The following is a 21,478-nucleotide window of genomic DNA, read 5'->3' on the forward strand; positions in this document are numbered from 1 at the left end:
TCTGTATATGCTTGATAAATATATCTTGAAATAATTAATTATGGGAGTAGAAACTGGCTTGAAAGGCCATGGATTTGTTCCCTTTCATAGCATTCTCATAGTATTTTCATAGTATTGTCAAGCATACCTAAGTTATTTCCAGTGATCTTCAGGTAGACAATATTGAAATCTCCTTTGTGCTAATATCTTGAAGCTTAGGAACTATTAGAGCCACACAAGTTTGGTGCTGATGAGAATTCTGGATGTGAAGGCAAACATATGAGAGCTAGTGGAGCAGTGCCACACTGAACATGTCTTTACTTCCAATTTTGCAGTGGAGATACACCTTGCCCACCTCAGAAGGTCTGTGTGTCAGATAAAAATGCGCACGCAACTGACCAACCCGGGGGTTTGATTCTCATCTACACAAAATACTCTTCAGCGAATATTGTCTTGTGTACTTGCGTCCATCTTAAGTGGGAGATGGTTTGCCATCCTCTCTGTAATAATCCTTCGCGTTCTTGAAGGGTTAGCAAAAGAAATGGATTATGGGGATCCGTACTCTCCGGAGATCTCATCTGTATCTGTTTTTCACTTTGGCAGACACCAAAAGCCATATATTAACTTTCACCTTCAACAACAATTAGTCGTTGTTCTTTAAAATTAACTCTGAAAATAAGTCAATGCTTTCTAGTCTAGAAGGGTCCATAATTCACAATCATACCCATATAAATAATTGTGTGTAAATATAATTTACCTAAACGAGCCTAGTCTCTGGTCACACAGTGACATGGGGAGGCTGTCAATCTAGCACCCTCAGTGACCTCAGCAGAGCTGTCACATCTAGTGCATTGAGCCCCTCCTCAAACTCCAGGGTGAAATGCTACAAATAAAAACTGCAAACAGAGCTTCGGACTGCTGTTGGAGGAGCCCCCGTGTCCCATGCATGGGTGGCCGGAATGCTTTCCTCAGCTCACTGGGTAACCAGGACCCTCAAACACAACAAACCTTCTGTGTTACATTGATGTGCCTTAAAAGTCAACGTCACCATTTATTCTGTTTTCTCTGACAAGAAAAAAGCACACCTGCAAATACCGAGAGCACGGAAACCATGACATGCCAAAAAGACCAAGAAAAGCAAGCTCTCGCACAGTTGTCAACTCTAGTCACGGTGACACATATTTCCTTGTTAACAAAGATACATCCCAAGAACATGATATGATAATAGATACATGAAATGCAATAAAGAGAGTTGTTCCTGGAAAAGCCATAGACAAAAGCTAGAATATACAGAGGAGTTTATCTAAGAGACTGATGGAGAGGAACTCAAACTATACATCATATTTACCATTCACATTCCACCTGGGAAGGCGGAGGAGTGCCCTCTCAAAGGTGGTGAGTAACACAGCAGGGGCAGAAAGTGAAGCCTGAGGACAAGCTGACTGACAGGGTGCGGAAAGAGTCATGCGAAAGATCAGGGAAAAGTTCGCTGCCTTTGGGCAAAATTTTCCAACATGTATTTTTGTTGATGTGCTTTATGCCAGTACAACGTAGTTACAAAATGACAAGAATGAAAGTCAATGGTGGTTGAGTGGTGACTACGTGGCAGGGAGGTACCAAGCGTATTAAAAAGACGGCAAGCGATTTTAAACTTAGAGATAGATGTGAGAGAGTGCTGACCTCGCTTTAGTTTTCACAGAAGTGGATATACTCTCCATTTCTTAGGAAAATGAACAAAATATTTTTAAGAGACTTACTCTCCACAACAGCAATTAATGGTTTGTCTAATGTTTTTTCCTTCATGGTCTACCAGGTCTTGAAAGGAGTAGATTTCACAGCTCATGTTATTGAAATATCAACTCCAAAGGACTGATGCTTAGTGGAAAAATTGATGGCCTTCAGCAAACCTGGGTTCAGTCCCAGATTCATCTCTTACCAGTTGCCTGACGTTCGGATTTTAGTCCTTCAGTACCTCTGTTTCCTCATCTCCTAGAAGAGAATTGCAGTCCTAAGCATTGGGCTCATTGCTAATTAAACAGTGATAGCTGAGACTTACCGAGTGATCACCATTTACCAGGGAGCTTTCTAAGCATTGCATCTATTGACTCATCTATTCTTCATAAAAAACCTGGGAAGCAGTGTGGTCCAAATACCTAGTGTCCACCAAGACCATACCTTTCTCCTCTTCCTGGGTCCATGGCAGACTCTATGGCTACCCTCCTACTACAGGTGGGCCACCTGACTGACTTCAGCCATAGAACGTGAGTGGGAATGATGTATGTGGCCATCTTGGACCTGGCCTATAAGAGCAACCCACACACCTCCTGTGCCAGGCTTGTTCATCCTCTAGGGAAAGTGGAAGGAAGATACCCTCACAGCAAACTGGGCAGCCATATGTTAAGATGGCAGGACATCCATCACCTGGGTTCCTGGAAGACCACACAGTGGAGTTTGGTGAGCAAAAACTAAACTTCTATTGTGTTTGAGCCATTATACGTAAGACTTGTGCAAACAGAATATGCTCACTGTATCCTAGCCATGATTGTACACTGTCTTCACCTGAGGAAGTAGCACAAGTCATCGGAGTCAGGAAGGTGGGGGCATTGAAAAGGAAAAAACACTGAGGGTTTAGGGGTCCATCCTTGCAGAGTATGAATCCCAGCTCCCATTCTGGGACTTGAAGTGATTCATGGGCCAAGTGGGGCATCTCCATGCAAGAGTGAGACCACCTTGGAGTTGAACGGATCCAGAATGGACACCCTTATATTGGAAGCAGCCTGCTCCTGCAAAGAAAAACATGCCTATATGGCCATTTAATCTACGACAATGGAAGCAAGAAGGTATGGTGGGGTAAAGACAGTCTATTCAATAAATGGTGCTGGGAAACCTGGACAGACACATGCAAAAAAATAAAGCTGGACCACCTCCTTACACCATATACAAAAATAAATTCAAAATGGCTTAAGGACTTAAATGTAAGATCTGACACCATAAAATTCGTAGAAGAAAATATAGGAAGAAACTTCACAGACATTACCCAGAGTAAGATTTTTACTGATATATCCCCTTGCACGAGGGAAGTAAGAGAAAAAATAAACGTGGGATTACATCAAACTAAAAAGTTTTTTCACAGCAAAGAAAACCATCAATAAAACAAAAAGGGATCCTACTCAATGGGAAAAGATATTTGCCAGTGATATGTCTAATAAGGGGTTAGTATCACAAATTTATAAAAAAAACTCACTCAACTCAACTCCAAAAAAAAAAAACAACCCAATTAAAAAATGGGCAGAACACTTCAAGAGACATTTTTCTAAAAGGGACATACAGATGGCAAACAGACCTATGAAGAAATGTGCAACCTCACTAACCATCAGAGAAATGCAAATAAAAACCACAATGAGATACCACCTCACTCCAGTCAAAATGGCTATCATCAATAAATCAACAAACAACAAGTGCTGGCGCGGATGTGGAGAAAAGGGAACGCTTGTGCACTGTTGGTGGGATTGCAGATTGGTGCAACCACTATGGAAAACAGCATGGAGGTATCTCAAAAATCTGAGAATGGAACTACCTTATGATCCAGTAATTCCACTCCTAGGTATCTATCCGGAGAAATCCAAAACTCTAATTTAAAAATCTTTATGCACTCCAATGTTTATTGCAGCACTATACACAATAGCCAAGACATGGAAACAACCGAAATGCCCATCGGTAGATGACTAGATTAAGAAACTGTGGTACATTTACACAATCGAGTATTACGCAGCCATAAAGAAGAAAGAAATCTTACCATTTGCAACAACATGGATGGACTTAGAGAACATTATGTTAAGTGAAATAAGTCAGACAGAGAAAGACAAATACTATATGATGTCACTTATATGTGGAATCTAAAGAAAAGAATAAGTGAATGAACTAATCAGAAACAATTTTGGAGACAGAGGAAAAACTGAGGGTTGCTGGATGGGCAGCAGGGTGGGGATAAGGGGAAAGGTGAGAGGATTAGGAAACCGTCAGTAACCACAAGATGGCCACGGGGTTTTGAAAATTAATTTAGGGAATGTAATCAATAACGTTGTAAAGGTTTTGTAGGGTATCCGATGGACACGTGTCCCATTTGGGAGACCACCTCAGGGATGATGTAGATGTCTGATCACTGCAATGTGCACCTGAAGCTGAACAATAATGAATGCCAACTATAATTTTATATATATATATATATATATATATATATATATATATATATGTATACATATGTATGTATATACTTACAAGAAGCAGAGTACAGCATTAGGAATAGAGACAGTGGAAATGTAATGGCTCTGTGCGATGTCAGAGGGATAGTGGATGGGGGGAGGGGGTTCACACAGTGTGAGGGATATAAATGATAAACGTCTAAGTATTACTTTGTCTTGTATACCTGAAACTAAAAAAAAAAAAAAAAAAAAAAAGCCAAACCAAGAAGACGGGTGAGAAAGAGAATCAGTTTACTGGAGCTGCCTCCAGGGGAGAGAGAACCAAGCCATGCAGAATGCTTGTCTTGTTGTCTTGTGTTAGAATGCTGGGGCTGGTGTTAGAGAACAGAGATAAGACTATAGAATCACAGCTCCACGGCCCCAGGTCCCTCTTGACAGTGTACCTGACACTGCCACCTGGCGAGAATACGATAGGTGACCATGACATTTCTCCTCTGTGACTGCACAGCAACTTACAAACAATCACAGCCAACAGTCCTGGGCTGGAAACCTAGTCACATCCATCTGCCTGTTCTGGTTGGCTCACTGCCCTCTTCTCATGCAGATTTTCTCCAGTGTTCATATTTTATATCACAGCCATATGTGGTTTTGAGTCCCCAGAGGCCCTTTGTGAATAAGAGTGGAAAACTAATAAAATAAAATAAAGAAAATATTTCTGTGATTTGCTACAAAGAGCTCATCTGTGCACCCAGCTCTGGGATTATAGACCCAAGTTTGCATGTCTGTGTCTGTAGAAAGTCACAACAGCATCCAGTAACTTTGCTTACTTATGTACCTTCGCAAGCCATGTGATTTTATCATGAAACACTTAGGATATGTGTAGACGCCACTTTGAACATTAGAAAGTACATGGGGAGATGGGTTGAAGACCTGTGAGAGACAGTGGTTTGTTTTTTTAGAACTAGAGTGATAAAGTTCCAGGAATTGGAGAGCTGAAAATGAATTCTTGATAATGCCCTGAATAGCATTATGCTATTTTTCCTAGGAGTGATATGGGAAAACTTAAACTGGCCAACAATTCCCTTCCTCGCTCTTCCATCCACAACCACACAATCAACACCTCAGTGACGCAGCTCAGTAGACTCAGAACCCAGCACAGCCACCACAGTGTCAGAAAATGGCAACGTTCCCCAGCTCTGTCGTGAAGCACTTGTCAGTGAGCACAAATGCAGATCTCTAATTTCCTCTGCACCAAATTGCCTTAAATCCATAAAAACATTCAGAAGCTACCATATTTCCCTGAAAATAAGTCCTAACAAGAACATCAGCTCAACCTTTCCTGTCGCCAGTTGCATGGAGTAGGCTCTCGAGTTTCTGAGACCCGCAAGTTGAGAGCTTCTTTGCGCCCAGGGGACTGCGCCTGGCGTCTGTGCGGTTGTAACCATGCCACAAAACGAATATATTTAGTTACACCGGAAGCGCTATGGATATCGTTTGGATTACCATGAGAAAAAGAGAAAGAAGGAAGGTCGAGAGGCTCATGAACGTTCAAAGCAGGCAAAAAAGACGATTGGTCTCAAAGCTAAACTCTACCATAAACAGTGCCACGCTGAGAAAATACAGATGAAAAAGACTATCAAGATGCATGAAAAGAGAAACACCAAACAAAAGGATGATGAAAAGACTCCACAAGGAGCAGTACCTGCCTATCTACTGGACAGAGAGGGACAGTCCCGAGCTAAAGTACTTTCCAATATGATTAAACAAAAACGTAAAGAAAAAGCGGGAAAATGGGAAGTTCCTCTGCCCAAAGTTTGTGCCCAGGGAGAAACAGAGGTATTAAAAGTTATTCGAACAGGGAAGAGAAAGAAGAAAGCATGGAAGAGGATGGTTACTAAAGTCTGCTTTGTTGGAGATGGATTTACTCGAAAACCACCTAAATATGAAAGATTCATTAGGCCAATGGGCTTACGTTTCAAGAAGGCACATGTAACACATCCTGAACTGAAAGCCACCTTTTGCCTGCCAATCCTTGGTGTTAAAAAGAATCCCTCGGGAAAAAAAAAATGGCGGCGTGAGGTGAGCCTCTGTAACGCTCCCCTGGAATTTACAACGAATCGGACAACAATAACTCCACAAAGGACTCCTTGCACAGCAGACAGGCAAGACGAAGAGGCCGACTACTGAATTCACCTCCAGGTGGGTGAATCACTCGAGCGGGGGAGGAGGGAGAGGAGAAGTGCGGAGACGGAGTCGCGCGGGCGCAGGACACAGACCTAGCTCAGTGCCCGGATCTTCCGCAACTGCGGGAGAGGGAAGGACTCGGACTGCTAGGGCTACGCTTACGGCCCACAGGGCTGAGGGGGCAGCATACAAAACGGCTGAACCCAACGCTCGCTCACAGCAGACCTCGGAGCAAAGACTGAGGGAAGAGGGCTGAAATCGGTGGTTTAAGCCCTCACTGCCGAGCGGAGAACGGAAGCCTTAGGCACGGAGACTAGCCGCCCCCTCCCTACCCTCCCAGAGCTCGCCCCGCCCCCACCTGCCCGGTGCTAGAAGCGATAAAGTAGCAGTGTCGGATCAAAGGACAGAATATTTGCTGCTCTGAGAACTGTGGACCGCAGACACAGATTTGCAGCTCAACTAGTTCCGGCAAAGGGGAGGGAGCTGTGGAAGCAGGACTGGCTGTGGTGGTGGTCGCCGCCATTGCTCTGGGCCACCTCTCACAACTCACCCCGCCCCTGGCCCCACCTATCTTGGCGGATCCCTGCAGGAGTAAACAGAACTGCTGAAACAAACGGGCTCTGAATCTGGTGCAGAAAGAGCTTTGGAACTCCAAAAGCTCTTCGCATACCTATCAACCTGTTGCAGAAGACACTCCTGTAGATGTCTAGGAAGAGAAATAGTAAATCAGTGATTGCCATGAATAACCAAGGCAACAAGATAGCTCAGAAAGAAAGTGAAAAGTCTCCAGAAAAGGAACTTAGAGATATGGACCTTTGTGATTTAAATGACAGAGAATTCAAGATCGCAATTCTGAAAAAACTGAACGAGATGCAAGAAAACACAGAAAGGCAGTTTAATGAACTCAGAAACACAATCAAAGAACACCATGAGCATTTTACAAAAGAGATTGAAATCTTGAAAAAGAACCAAATAGAATTTCTGGAGATTAAGAACTCAATAGAAGAAATTAACAATAAAATATCCAGCTTAGGTAGTAGAGTTGACCAGATGGAGGAAAGAATCAGTGACATCGAAGATAGGAACCTGGAATTTACACAGAGGGAAGAAGAAAGAGACTTGAGACTTAAAAGAAATGAAAGAACTCTACAAGAACTTTCTGACTCCATCAGAAAGAGCAATATTAGAATAATGGGCATACCAGAAGGAGAAGAAAGAGGGAAGGGAACAGAGAATATATTCAAACAAATCGTCGATGAGAACTTCCCAAACCTGTGGACAGAACTGGATCCTCGAATCCAAGAAGCAAATAGAACACCTAATTACCTCAATCCCAACAGGCCTTCACCAAGGCACATTGTATTGAAGCTGTCTAAAATCAATGATAAAGAAAGAATCCTCAAGGCAGCCAGGGAAAAGAAGACGGTAACTTACAAAGGAAAGCCCATTAGATTATCATCAGATTTTTCAGCAGAAACTCTACAAGCTAGGAGGGAATGGAACCAAATATTCAAACTATTGAAAGAGAGAAATCATGAGCCAAGAATAATATATCCAGCAAAGATCTCCTTTAGATATGAAGGAGGAATAAAGACCTTTCCAGACATCCAGAAGCTGAGGGAATTTTCTAATACACGACCTGCACTACAAGAAATACTAAAGGAGGCTATTAGACCACCATCAACAGGGACAACTTGTGGCAACCAAAACATAAAAAGGGGGAGCGTAAAGGCCTGAACTGGAATATGGGAATAGAGAAAGTAAGCGTACTGAAGAAACTGGAATACTCTAAATATCAAACTTTCTTTTACATAAACTCAAGGGTAACCACTCAAAAAACATCCAAATCTGAAATATATACTGTAATAAAAGAAGAAACAGAGGGAAACATCATAGAATACTACCACACAGAAATAACAGACAACAACAAAAAGGCAAAGAAACAATGGAGACACAGCCTTACCAGAAAACTAAAGACAGAATGACAGGAAATCCTCACATATCAATAATCACCCTAAATGTAAATGGACTGAACTCACCAATAAAGAGACACAGAGTAGCAGATTGGATCAAAAAACTAAACCCAACCATATGCTGCCTACAAGAGACACATCTCAGCTACAAGGACAAGCATAGACTCAAAGTGAAAGGGTGGAAATTGACACTTCAAGCAAATGGTACCCAGAAAAAATCAGGTGTAGCCATAATGATTTCCGATGAAACAGACTTCAGGGTGAAAAAGATAACAAGAGACAAAGATGGACATTTCATAATGGTAAAGGGGACTATACAACAAGAAGACATAACAGTCATCAATATTTATGCCCCCAATCAGGGAGCACCGAAATATACCAAGCAACTACTAACAGAACTAAAGGGAGAAATTGACCAAAACACAATTATACTAAGGGACTTAAATACATCATTGACAGCTATGGATAGATCATCCAAACAGAAGATAAATAACGAAATCGCAGCCCTAAATGACACATTAGATGAATTGGACATAATTGACTATATATATAGAGCACTTCATCCTAAAACATCAGACTATACATTGTTTTCTAGTGTACATGGAACATTCTCAAGGATAGACCATATATTGGGACACAAAATCAGCCTCAGCAAATTTAAGAAGATTGAAATCATACCAAGCATATCTGATCACAAAGCTTTGAAATTGGATATCAACTGCAAAAAGAAAGCAGGAAAAAACACAAATACATGGAGATTAAACAACATACTTTTAAAGAACGACTGGGTCAAAGAAGAAATTAGAGGAGAGCTCAAAAGATACATAGAAACAAATGACAATGAAAATACATCCTACCAAAATTTTTGGGATGCCGCGAAAGCAGTTTTAAGAGGGAAATTTATATCATTACAGGCCTATCTCAAGAAACAAGAAAAATCCCAAATAAATAACCTCATGTTACACCTTAAAAAACTAGAAAAAGAAGAACAAGCGAAACCCAAGGTCAGCAGAAGAAAGGAAATAACAAAAATCAGAGCAGAACTAAATGAAATAGAGAACAAAAAGACAATAGAAAAAATTAATGTGACAAAAAGCTGGTTCTTTGAAAAGATTAACAAAATCGACAAACCCTTGGCTAGACTCACTAAGATAAAAAGAGAGAAGACACTAATTAACAAAATCAGAAATGAAAAAGGGGAAGTTATCACGGACACCACAGAAATACAAAGGATTATCCAAGAATACTATGAAGGACTATATGCCACCAAATTTAATAACTTAGAAGAAATGGACAAGTTCTTAGAAACATATAGCCTTCCAAGGCTGAATCATGAAGAACTGGAAAATCTTAACAGGCCGATCACCAGTAAGGAAATTGAATCAGTCATCAAAAACCTTCCCAAAATCAAAAGTCCTGGACCAGATGGCTTCACCAGTGAATTCTACCAAACCTTCAAAGAGGATCTAATACCAATCCTGCTCAAACTCTTCCAAAAAATTGAAGAAGAGTCAGTACTCCCTAACTCATTTTATGAGGCCAACATTACCCTGATACCAAAACCTGGTAAGGACAACACAAAAAAAGAAAACTACAGACCTATATCTCTGATGAATACAGATGCTAAAATCCTAAACAAAATTCTAGCAAATCGAATACAACAATGCATTAAAAAGATTATTCATCACGACCAAGTGGGGTTCATCCCTGGGGCACAAGGATGGTTCAACATTCGCAAATCCATCAATGTGATACATCACATAAACAAAATAAAGGACAAAAATCATATGATTCTATCAATTGATGCAGAAAAAGCATTTGATAAGATACAACATCCATTTATGATTAAAACACTTACTAAAATTGGTATAGAAGGAAAATACCTCAACATAATAAAGGCCACATATGACAAGCCCTCAGCTAATCTCATAATTAATGGTGAAAAGCTGAAGCCCTTTGCTCTACGTTCAGGAACACGACAGGGCTGTCCCCTATCACCTCTGCTTTTCAACATAGTGTTGGAAGTCCTCGCCAGAGCTATCAGGCAAGAGAAAGAAATAAAAGGCATCCAAATTGGGAATGAAGAAGTTAAATTGTCACTCTTTGCAGATGACATGATGCTATACATAGAAAACCCTAAAGACTCCACCAAAAAACTATTAGAAACAATCAATGAATATAGTAAAGTTGCTGGCTACAAAATCAACGTACAAAAGTCCATTGCTTTCCTATATACCAACAATGAAATCTCAGAAAAAGAGATAGAAAAAACAATTCCTTTTGCAATTGCAGCAAAAAGAATAAAATACCTAGGAATAAACTTAACCAAGGATGTGAAGGATTTATATGCTGAAAACTATAAGACATTTTTGAAAGAAATTGAAGAAGACACAAAGAAATGGAAAGACATTCCGTGCTCATGGATTGGAAGAATCAACATAGTTAAAATGGCCATATTACCCAAAGCCATATACAGATTTAATGCAATCCCCATCAAAATCCCACTGGCATTTTTTAAAGAAATAGAACAAAAAATCATCAGATTTGTTTGGAACCACAAAAGACCCCGAATAGCCAAAGCAATATTAAAAAAAAAGAACAATACTGGAGGTATCACACTCCCTGATTTTTCCTTGTACTACAGGGCTACAATAATCAAAACAGCTTGGTATTGGCGGAAAAACAGACACATAGACCAATGGAATAGAATTGAGAACCCAGAAATAAAACCACATAAATATGGACAGATAATTTTTGACAAAGAAGCTAAAAACATACAATGGAGGAAAGACAGCCTCTTCAATAAATGGTGCTGGCAGAACTGGATAGCTACGTGCAAAAGAATGAAACTGGACTGCTATCTGTCACCATGTACCAAAATTAATTCAAAATGGATCAAAGACTTAAGCATAAGACCTGACACAATAAACTGCATTGAAGAAAACATAGGTACTAAACTTATGGACCTTGGGTTCAAAGAGCATTTTATGAATTTGACTCCAAAGGCAATGGAAGTAAAAACTAAAATAAACGAATGGGATTATATGAAACTGAAAAGCTTCTGCACAGCAAAAGAAACTATTGACAAAATAATGAGGCAACCAACTGAATGGGAGAAGATTTTCGCAAACAGTTCCTCTGATAAGGGGCTAATATCCAAAATATACAAGGAACTCATGAAACTCAACAACAAAAAAACAAACAACCCAATTGAAAAATGGACAGAGGACCTGAAGAGACATTTCTCCAAAGAGGATATACAAATGGCAAATAGACATATGAAAAAATGCTCAACATCGCTAATCATCAGAGAAATGCAAATGAAAACCACAATGAGATATCACCTCACCCCAGTCAGAATGGCTTTCATCAACAAAACAAATAGTAACAAGTGTTGGAGAGGCTGTGGAGAAAAAGGAACTCTCATACACTGTTGGTGGGAATGCAGACTGGTGCAGCCGCTATGGAAGGCAGTGTGGAGGTTCCTCAAGAAATTACGAATAGAATTACCATACGACCCAGCAATCGCTCTCCTGGGTATCTACCCAAAAAATCTGAAAGCATTTCTCTATAGAGACACGTGTGCTCCAATGTTCATTGCAGCTTTGTTTACGGTGGCCAAGACATGGAAACAACCAAAATGTCCTTCGATAGATGACTGGATAAAGAAGTTGTGGTACATATACAATGGAATACTATTCGGCGTTAAGGAAAGATGATATAGGAACATTTGTGACAACATGGATGGATCTCGAGAGAATAATGCTAAGTGAAACAAGTCAGACAGAAAAAGCAGAGAACCCTATGATTTCACTGATATGTGGTATATAGACCAAAAAGAACAAGACAAACAAATGAGAAACAAAAACTCATAGACACAGACAATAATTTAGTGGTTACCAGAGGGTAAGGGGGTGGAGGGTGGGTGATGAGGGTAAAGGGGATCAAATATATGTTGATGGAAGGAGAACAGACTCTGGGTGGTGAACACACAATGGGATTTATAGACGATGTAATACAGAATTGTACACCTGAAATCTATGTAAATTTACTAACAATTGTCACCCCAATAAAATTAATTAAAAAAAAAAAAAAAAGAATCCCTCATCCCCACTTTATACAACTTTGGGTGTTATTACCAAAGGTACAGTCATTGAGGTGAACGTGAGCGAGTTGGGCCTTGTGACACAAGGAGGCAAAGTTATTTAGGGAAAATATGCCCAGGTTACCAACAATCCTGAAAATGATGGGTGCATAAATGCAGTCTTACTGGTTTGACAGCAGTTCATACAAGTAACTCCTTATAATTATTGAAGATTATACATCAATCAAGAAAACCGCCTTTACTGTGATGTTTCTGAGTACCAAACAGCTTACATGTCTGCAGTCAAGAGAACTATTTATTCTATTGTAAAGAACATTAAAATGGCCCAGTTTTACAAAAAAAAAAAAAAAAAAAAAAAAGAACATCAGCTCTAATGCATCTTTCGGAGCAAAAATTAATATAACACCCGGTATTATATTGTATTATATTATATTATATTATATTATATTATATTATATTATATTATATTATATTATATTATATTATATTTACCAGGTCTTACATTATAGTAAAATAAGACCGGGTCTTATATTAATTTTTGCTCCGAAAGATGCATTAGAGTTGATGGTCCAGCTAGGTCTTATTTTGGGGGAAACACGGTAGGTCTATTCTGGGCTTTTATTGACACCATTTTATCTCAAGAAGGTGACTTTAATGTTTGCCTTGACAGTTTTTACAGTGGACCTCTTTGGAAATAATCATAATAATGTAGACAACAAAATATTTTCATTAAAAAATTCAAAATGCTAAGCATTGTATGAAAATGGGTACATTGTTTGGTCAATGAAGATATGACCCACATGGGAATGTTTCCTTTTCAGACAGCAAATTACATTTGGAGTATAAACCAATTGGGCCGTTGCGTTTTGGAGTAAGGGAGACTTTCCTAGAAAAGTAATGCTCTATTCTAATTTACACTTTAGTTCACAAATCAAGCTTCTGCCTTAATCAATGAACGAAAGAGTGCCAGGCTAGCTGAGCTCTCCCTGTGTAAGCTATAGATCTCTCACATTCTTGAAGTGATTGGCTCAGGGGAAGTTGTTCCCCACTGCTTCTGCTAAACAATAATATTTTCCTTACTGAGGGGAGTTAAAAGTTATTAAAAATATATTAGTCATGAAAAAAAATGGAATGTCATAGGCACATGTTCCAGCAAAGTCCCCATGGAATTTTATAATAATAAGACTTGACACTTACTGTCACAGCCCTTTCCATCTCCAGAACACTTCACACCCATCCATAAATGGTCATCATTGACAGGAGTTAATGTTCAGAAGACCCCAGAGGCCTCTCTTCTCCCCAGGCTGTGCAGCACTCATGTGGAGCCTTCTGACGAGAGTTTTCAACACCAGGAAGTGACATTCTGATAATAGGCCTGTCTCACCTCCTTCCACTCTCCCAAGGGATTGGAGACACTCGGTCTCTGCTCCCCAGAGGTTCTCCAGTGCAACTGCCACTTGGACAGAGCTGAGTTCTGTCATCTCAGCCTCAGGACTAAGGAAATGTAGTTATTGGGAGAGCTAAAGTAAGAGGATATAAATTCCTGGAAGCTAAGACAAATACCATAAGCTTTGTTATCAGTAGGAAATTGGCTGTTGAAAGCTATTCGTCTTACTCAGTTTGCAAATACAGTTTGCATATCTATACTAAGACATTCATACTTGTTTGATTTCAGCATGCCCATAAAGAGTTCCTGCGATAGGGGAGGTCACTTAGAAAATAAATTTTGAAGTCTTGAGTTCAAGCCTAAACCCAGAGACATTTGACCATTTTATCGTAGTTATCTAGATTATAAAGTGAGAGCCAGTAGTTTTTGCAAACTAGTCTTATAAAGCCCCATGAATGGGAAAGTTGAAGTTTAATTTTTTATACCTCTAATAGTATATCTGCTATTTTTCCCATGAGTGAAATGGGAAAACTTAGTAATCGGCAATAAAACAAGAGTGCATCACATTAGAAGATGCACATGAGATATATTTCACAAACTACAGCACTCCACAAACGCTTCTCATCTATGTGACGACCATAGTGACAGGGGAAAGAGGGGAAGAATATTTGAGTTTTCAGAGCAAGGCTGAGGTGGACACAACAGCATTTTCTGTGCTCCACAAAATTGTAAGCTTAGGTGTGTGCTTTTCCTGGAGTGAGTGAAAGAAACGTGTCCCTAACAGCCGGCCCCGCTTACTTTCTGCCAGCTGCAGCCTGGCCTCTGACAGTGAAGTGTCTGTCCACTGAGCAGACGTTCCTTAGAGTCACATATTCTTAGAGTCACGTAATGGACAGAGGAAGCCCAAGGTAAGTCCTTGCAGACTCTGACTATTTCCTCTTTTAAGTGAGGCGTTCTGAGTATAGTTTTTAGTTCCTCCCAAGTGTCAGGTACAGGAGACTGGGTGGTTGCATCTAAAAAGGTGAGAAGTTGAGGAAAAGAAGAGTGCAGACATTTGGTTAGAGCTGAAGGGAACGGCAGGGGTTAGGACTTCTCTGTACCTCCGGATCTTCCTATATTTACAGCCTGCCTGGCACTTGGCTGTTCTCCGGTCATTTAATCTGGCATCCAACAAATAATAGTTCTATTGAGTTCTGTAAAGTGAATACGTCAGACACGCTTTCATTCAGGCAAAGCTCCTGCAGAAGGTATTGTTTGTTTAATGTTTCCTAAATCTCCCCCGTTAGATCAGATTTACAAGGTCCTGCTCTTCCCAAGCCACTTCAGAGCACTCTCTTATCTCGTATCCTCTCTTTGCTGAGGAAATTTGCCTGTCAAGCTAAGTAGCATTTTCTTAAAGGAATAAAACATGAATTTGGTCACTTGAGTAAGAACTCTGACCTCCCTGGGTTCATCGCAACAGCACCGACACCAAGAGGCCACCCAGTTACCAGGCCACAAGCTCCATATTACAATTTTTGCAGAATCAGGAAATGTTAAGAAAACAGCATTTTAAGGTACCCCCCAGCCTAAAACAACAAACAGAACATAAAGCCTGACTGCCAGGCTGTAAGTGGGCTAAAAACCACCTCGCTGTGCCTGCGGCTTCAGACCCAGAGAGAGGTGACAGGAGATCATCTATTTATGACTCTTTTTTATTACAAAAGCAATTCTCATTGTAGAAAAAATAAAAACGCAAGTAGAAAGAAAATTAAAATACACAACACCAAATACAACCTCTGCTGGCACCCCAGTATTTATCGTTCCAGAGTTTTACGTTCACAAATACATATTGTTACAAGTATGACATTGTAATATACATAATATTTTATAACCCATTTTACCTCTTTTAACTTACAACTTCATGAGCAACTTTCTATGTCAATAATTGTTTGTTTTAAACAGTTGAGTGGTATTTCAGGGTATGGGTGGACCATATTTATTTAATCAATTCCATATCATTAGCTGTACTACTTAGAAAATCCTCAATTTCAAATATTATAAACAACGTAAAATTCAAAGTTTTTTTCTTTAAGCTTTACTTCCTTAGAACACTCCCCAGTCATGGACTTGGCAAACATAGTACTACTACTTCCAGTGACAAAATTGTCCTCCAGGGAAACTGCATCAACTCTCACCCCTCCCCGAGCTGAAGGGAGGGTTCACTTCCCTCACTGAGATGATTTCTCTGTATTTATCAGTGTTATAAGTGAGAAATGCTATCCCCACTGGCTTAACTTTCAAAGTTGAAACCTTTCTTTTTTTCTGTTATCTGTTGGAATTGTACCTGGGCATATGTCTCTCCAGAGAGCAAATCAAGTCCCCATGTTGGGAAGGTGCCCCCTGCACCCACATTCTGCATGAGTAGAGAGTCATCAAACAGTAGGGACCAGGAAACACTGGGCCTCCTAGGGGTGCAGCAGGTTCTTGTAAACGTAAAGGGCTAATAGTTTGATGGCGCCCCACATCTCTATTTCTGCCTTTGTTGCCTATGCTTTCGGTGTCATATCTGTCAAATCAAAAAGCTTCTGTACAGCAAAGGAGACAATCAACAAAGTAAAAAAACAACCTACAGATGAGAAAAAAAATATTTGCAAACCATATGTCTGATAAGGGGTCAACTCAATAGCAAAAACAAAGAAACAAACAAACAAACTAATAACCCAATTTAAAAATGGCCTAAAGACTTCAAAGAAGACATATAAATAGCCAACAGGTATATGAAAAGGTGCTCAACATCACTAATAATCAGGGAAATGGAAATTAAAACAACAATGAGAGACCACCTCACACCTGTCGGGACGGCTATTCTCAAAAAAAGGAGACAAGAAGTGTTGGTGAGGATGTGAAGAAACAGGAGCCCTCATGCCTGTTGGTAGGAATATAAAATGGTGCAGCTGCTGTGGAAAACAGTATGGAGGTTCTCCAAAAACATCAAGAATAGAACTGTTATATGACCCACAACCCCATTCTCGGTATTTATCCAAAAGAATCGAAATCAGGGTCTTGAAGAAACATTCGCATACTCATGTTCATTGCAGCATGATGCACAATAGCCAAGATGTGGAGCCAAACCGAGTACCCACCTCCGGGTGCCGGGGGGAAGAAATCGTGGCACATGCACACAGAAGGGTGTTCTCGCCTCAAACAAGGAGGTCCCGTAATACGCAACAGCATGAGTGGACCTCAACCAAGGACAGACAGCCCATCAGCCGAGGACAATTCACGCTCATGAGGAAACTAGAGCCTCCAAACTCACAGAAGCAGAGAGGAACTGGTGGTTTCTGGGGTGTGGGGGGGAGGAAGGAGGAATTGGGGAGCGCTCAATAGATGTAGAGCTTCAGTTATGCGAGATGAGTGAGGGCTGGGGATGGTCAACACCATGCCTGTGGTCAACAGTACTGTGTTGTTTATTTCAAAATCTGTTCGGGGGTAGGTCTCACAGTAAAATAACAGTTTTTAAAATAATAAAAGAGGTCATGTGTTTTGTTAAATAGATAAAAACATTTGAAGGACTGAAAAGACATCCTTAACCAATTCTGAGGCCGTAAATATTTAATGGAGTTGTTATGGGTTAAAATGTGTCCCCCCCAAAACTCATACGGTAAGGAAAGCCTTTGCCCCCACTCTCCCCAGTACGTGGATGCAGGTGGCCCACAGCAAATGCAGACACGGCAACGCAGGGCCTTCCTAAAGACACATAGATTCTAACAGGATGAACGTGTAGCGTGAGAGAGAGGCAAATGAGGCCCGAGAAGCATTAATTACCTCGGACCCACGGAGCAAGAATTAGGCCTGTGAGTAAAGCTTCCTGGCCGCTTGTTCATTTCTGTCCCGCGTAAGCTTGTCTGTGAGTGGCTGATGTCTGCCTCATGGATCTCTTTCTATGTGTCTTAGTGCTTCCAATGGAAGATCATAAGATTAGGTCCATAGATACCAATACACATGGTAACCCATGACCAACGAAAACATCGGTGTTTTCCGTATATGATTGAATAACCTGTCACTTTTCCCAGCAGATATCATTATTTTAATAACCTGAGATTTATGCTATTCATAATCTGTTTATTGAATTCATATATAATTATTGAAAAGTAATATAGCATAACTCATCCTTTTCTTTAAGATATAAATATTCAGTGTCTATGTCCTGTAAATGAGGGGATGTTCTCAGAGCTAGTGATGAATGTCATTAGCTCCTGTCACATGTAACACGGGCTGAGGAATTGAGGAACTTCTTTAATAAAGACCATGCTGAACGCAGAGACTGAATTATGAGTTTTAATAACCACCATTTCAAGTATTTGCATGTGCAGCTCCTTCAGAAGTTATTGATTTGTTTGCCTTTTATCCCTCTGAAAAAATGGATGTGAGAGCATAACAAAGGGCTGCACTTCTTGTAGCGATTCTTTTGGGTTTAGATGAAGGAAGCAGAGCTCAGAGCCCACCAAGACAGCCTGCAGTCCTGGCAGGGCCCCCTCCAAACAGGTAGGCGGTGCCTGCATCGTGTTCTCTCCAGACCAGCTTTCCCGCGTCCCCTGTCCCCTAACAGCAACCGGCTGCCTGAGTCACGCGGCATAATCAGCCTGGACTTTCTTCACGATCCCCATCCCGCTGACCAGCAATTCAGTTACCTCTGCATTGAAACCACGCAGGACCTTGGGCCTCTCTCCAGCCCCAGTGCTGGCGCTGGTCAGTACCATCACTCCAGCGTGGAATGAACTGCTGACATATCTTCTTGTTTTTACTCTTCTCCAGTTAATCCAGCTACTCAAACAGTCCCCAGGTCACCAAAGTTAAATTTATGTCGTACACCTCATCATACCACATCCCGACTGAAAAACCTTCGGTGACACTGTCTTGTCCATCACAGCAAATGCAGACGCTCCAGGCCATTCCTGGTCCTTCATCACCCGGCCCCAGCCTCACCTTCCAGCCTCAGCTCTGTGCGTCTCCGCGGCACGCGCACAGGTTGTCTCGTCTCCTAGAACCCTTCCCTCCACTGTCAGCTTTCTCTTCATTAGTTCACTTCATGAATTCATGTCATTATCAGACAGACCCACTGTAGAAAGATTTCTTTTTAATTTTAATGTGTTCATATTTTTAAAACTCGTAAGTAATTTGAATTTTCACAAAGCATTATACAATGGGCATGGTTTCCCTTATCCAAAGTACAATAATAATTGAATGCTGCATGTACAGGAAATAGAAGTAAAACCCAAGGAAGGTTTTAATTATAGGTTTAAATATTGTCATCTAGTTATGCACATGGATTTGTGGAGGGGCAATATTATAATGTATTAGAAGACATAAAACTTGAGAGCATTTTGCATATTGTATAATATCTACGTTATTAACAGATGGACCTACTTTTTGTGCCAAGCTACGGCATAGTTTTTACCAATTTACTTTGGATAGAAACTCACTTTCTACCTTAAGCTGTGCTTCTTGGGGGTGGGTTATCATCACTGACATGTTGGATTGTTTAACGCGCTTGGAGTTGGATTGCTAGGTTTTCCTTTTAAAATTTCGATACACATCCTTTACTCGGTTAACATCAGCACTTCATTTCCTGTTCTCCTTTCCTGTAGCAACCTTGGCACGATAATTAAAACACTTTGTACACGAAAAGAAGAGGCCCCGGGGCGCTGTGGTACTAATTCCATTGTTAATAAACGATTCTGTGAGAATAGACATGGTTCTGCTGGCTCTCCCACTGTGGGTGGAAAGTCTCGTGTGTAGAATTATGATTGTTTGTATTAAAAATGAGAAGAGTTAAAACTGAAGAATGAAGCAGCTCTTGTAGACTGAGACCATAGACTCTAGGGGTAAGAAGCGACCTGGCTGAGGTCAGAAGGGTCCTTTGCGGCCCCAGCCACCACCACGTGGGCTGAGCTTGTCTCCTGATCGGAAGTGGCTCGGTGTATGCTCAGTGACCGGGATGTAGGAAGCACTCAGGGAAGGGTAGCAATTTTATAGCTCATTGCGCTTTCTATTTTGTGTTGCGGGGAAAATACGTTCCCAAAAGTACAAAGCCTCCAGCTAATTAGTCTACTAGTTGACCAGGGGCTTGGGAGGTCATGTTCTTTCCTTGAATGTTGAAGCTGTGATATCACTTGGCCCCAGCATTTCTATACGAAGTGGCTTTGGTCTGGAAGTACTTAAATAATCATTTCATTTGCCACATGTAGATAAAGATGTTGGGTCCACCCAAAATTCTTAATCGTGTAACTGTTTCCAGATAAATTTTGAGTAATATTTATTATTCCATATAATAAGGAAAGCAGAGATTCCATCTGGAGCCAAAGATGCCTCTGGAGGTTTCTAATGCGTGGAGGCCCTGGGCCTCCATGGTGGTCCGGGAAGAAACTGTAGATATAAACGGATCCCGAGGGCTGCAACCTCAACATGCTCTCAGGAATCTACGTAGATATGACAGGACATTATTAAAATCAATTCCTTATCAAAAATAGCTTTTATTTGGGGACAATGATCAGCACTGTAAGACAACTAAAAGAGGTTGTCAAAGTTAAAGCAAAAGGATGCACTTTTCTCTGTGCTGCCTGGAATCCCCGAATGACCATCTAGTAACTAGAGATGGATGCGATCCCTTGACATGCCCTTTTCCCGGGTTTGCGTAAGCACTACCTCAGCTGACACAGTGACGTAAGTGACATGCACAGCGCCATTTGGTGCTTGAACCGGTGCTGGGAGGGAGCGTGCTCAGAGGCACAGGAAGGTCCCGCAGCGCGACGCTGCCGCCCAGCTGGGCGGAGGTTTCTGGACCGTCCCTCCTGTGAACGTTCCACCCCCTGCCCCAGTACTACTCTGCTGTACAAAATAGTCAATAAAAATGTAAGCCTCTTATTAAATAAGTCATAGTTTCATATTGATTTTTTAATTTCAAAGCTGATTTATCTTAGCCTGTGACAGATCTGTAACTGTCATTGGAGTCCTCATGCCCCAGTATTGCCCTTTCTATGTTGTGAAAGCACTGAGGAGCTGTAAGTAAAGGGAATAGCAAAGACACCAAGTTTAAAAGTCATCTCCAGTGCAACTTTGTCTCTTTCATAAATCTTTATCAGGGTTTCTTCAATAGGCACATACCTATAATTAACAAGATTAATATGATTAATAATTAATTGCAACTGACAATGATAATTAATTGTAATATGTTACATATTAACATAGATAATATTAAGCTGTGTGATGTTATGTACTAATAGTATATACACTATTAATACATATAACATGTTATATTAATATACCTATATTAATAAGATATAAGACATATTAATGCATTAGATAACATTAATATGGAACGTGTAATATCAACATACTAGCACTGTTATGTGAAATAATATAGTTAATTATAATAATGTTAGTGGATTTAAACACATATTAATACACTTTGAATAAATATTGATGATACCCTGGTGAATAATTAGTACGGCACTCTTTCTTTGAAGTCAGATGGGAACCTCCCCTTCCTATTTCACTCACCTTCTCAGAATCCTTGTGAAGTTACTGGCCAGGGATGGGAATAATTACAGTGGGACCCAGGGAAGTACAAAGGTTTCCCTTTTATCTGGGCAGAACGTAAGGAGGG

The 21,478-nt window shown here is 40.6% G+C and overlaps 1 pseudogene across 1 annotated transcript; it reads left to right on the top strand.

The window, feature by feature from the left end:
* Positions 1–5,624: 5,624 nt before the first annotated feature.
* Positions 5,625–12,670, top strand: LOC308505883 (ribosome biogenesis protein NSA2 homolog; annotated as a pseudogene). The gene is made up of 2 exons: positions 5,625–6,145; positions 12,548–12,670. The product of its transcript is annotated as a ribosome biogenesis protein NSA2 homolog (transcript).
* The last annotated feature ends 8,808 nt before the right edge of the window (positions 12,671–21,478 follow it).

The sequence above is a fragment of the Rhinolophus hipposideros genome (assembly GCF_964194185.1).
Source record: "Rhinolophus hipposideros genome assembly, chromosome: 12".
Taxonomy (NCBI): domain Eukaryota; kingdom Metazoa; phylum Chordata; class Mammalia; order Chiroptera; family Rhinolophidae; genus Rhinolophus; species Rhinolophus hipposideros.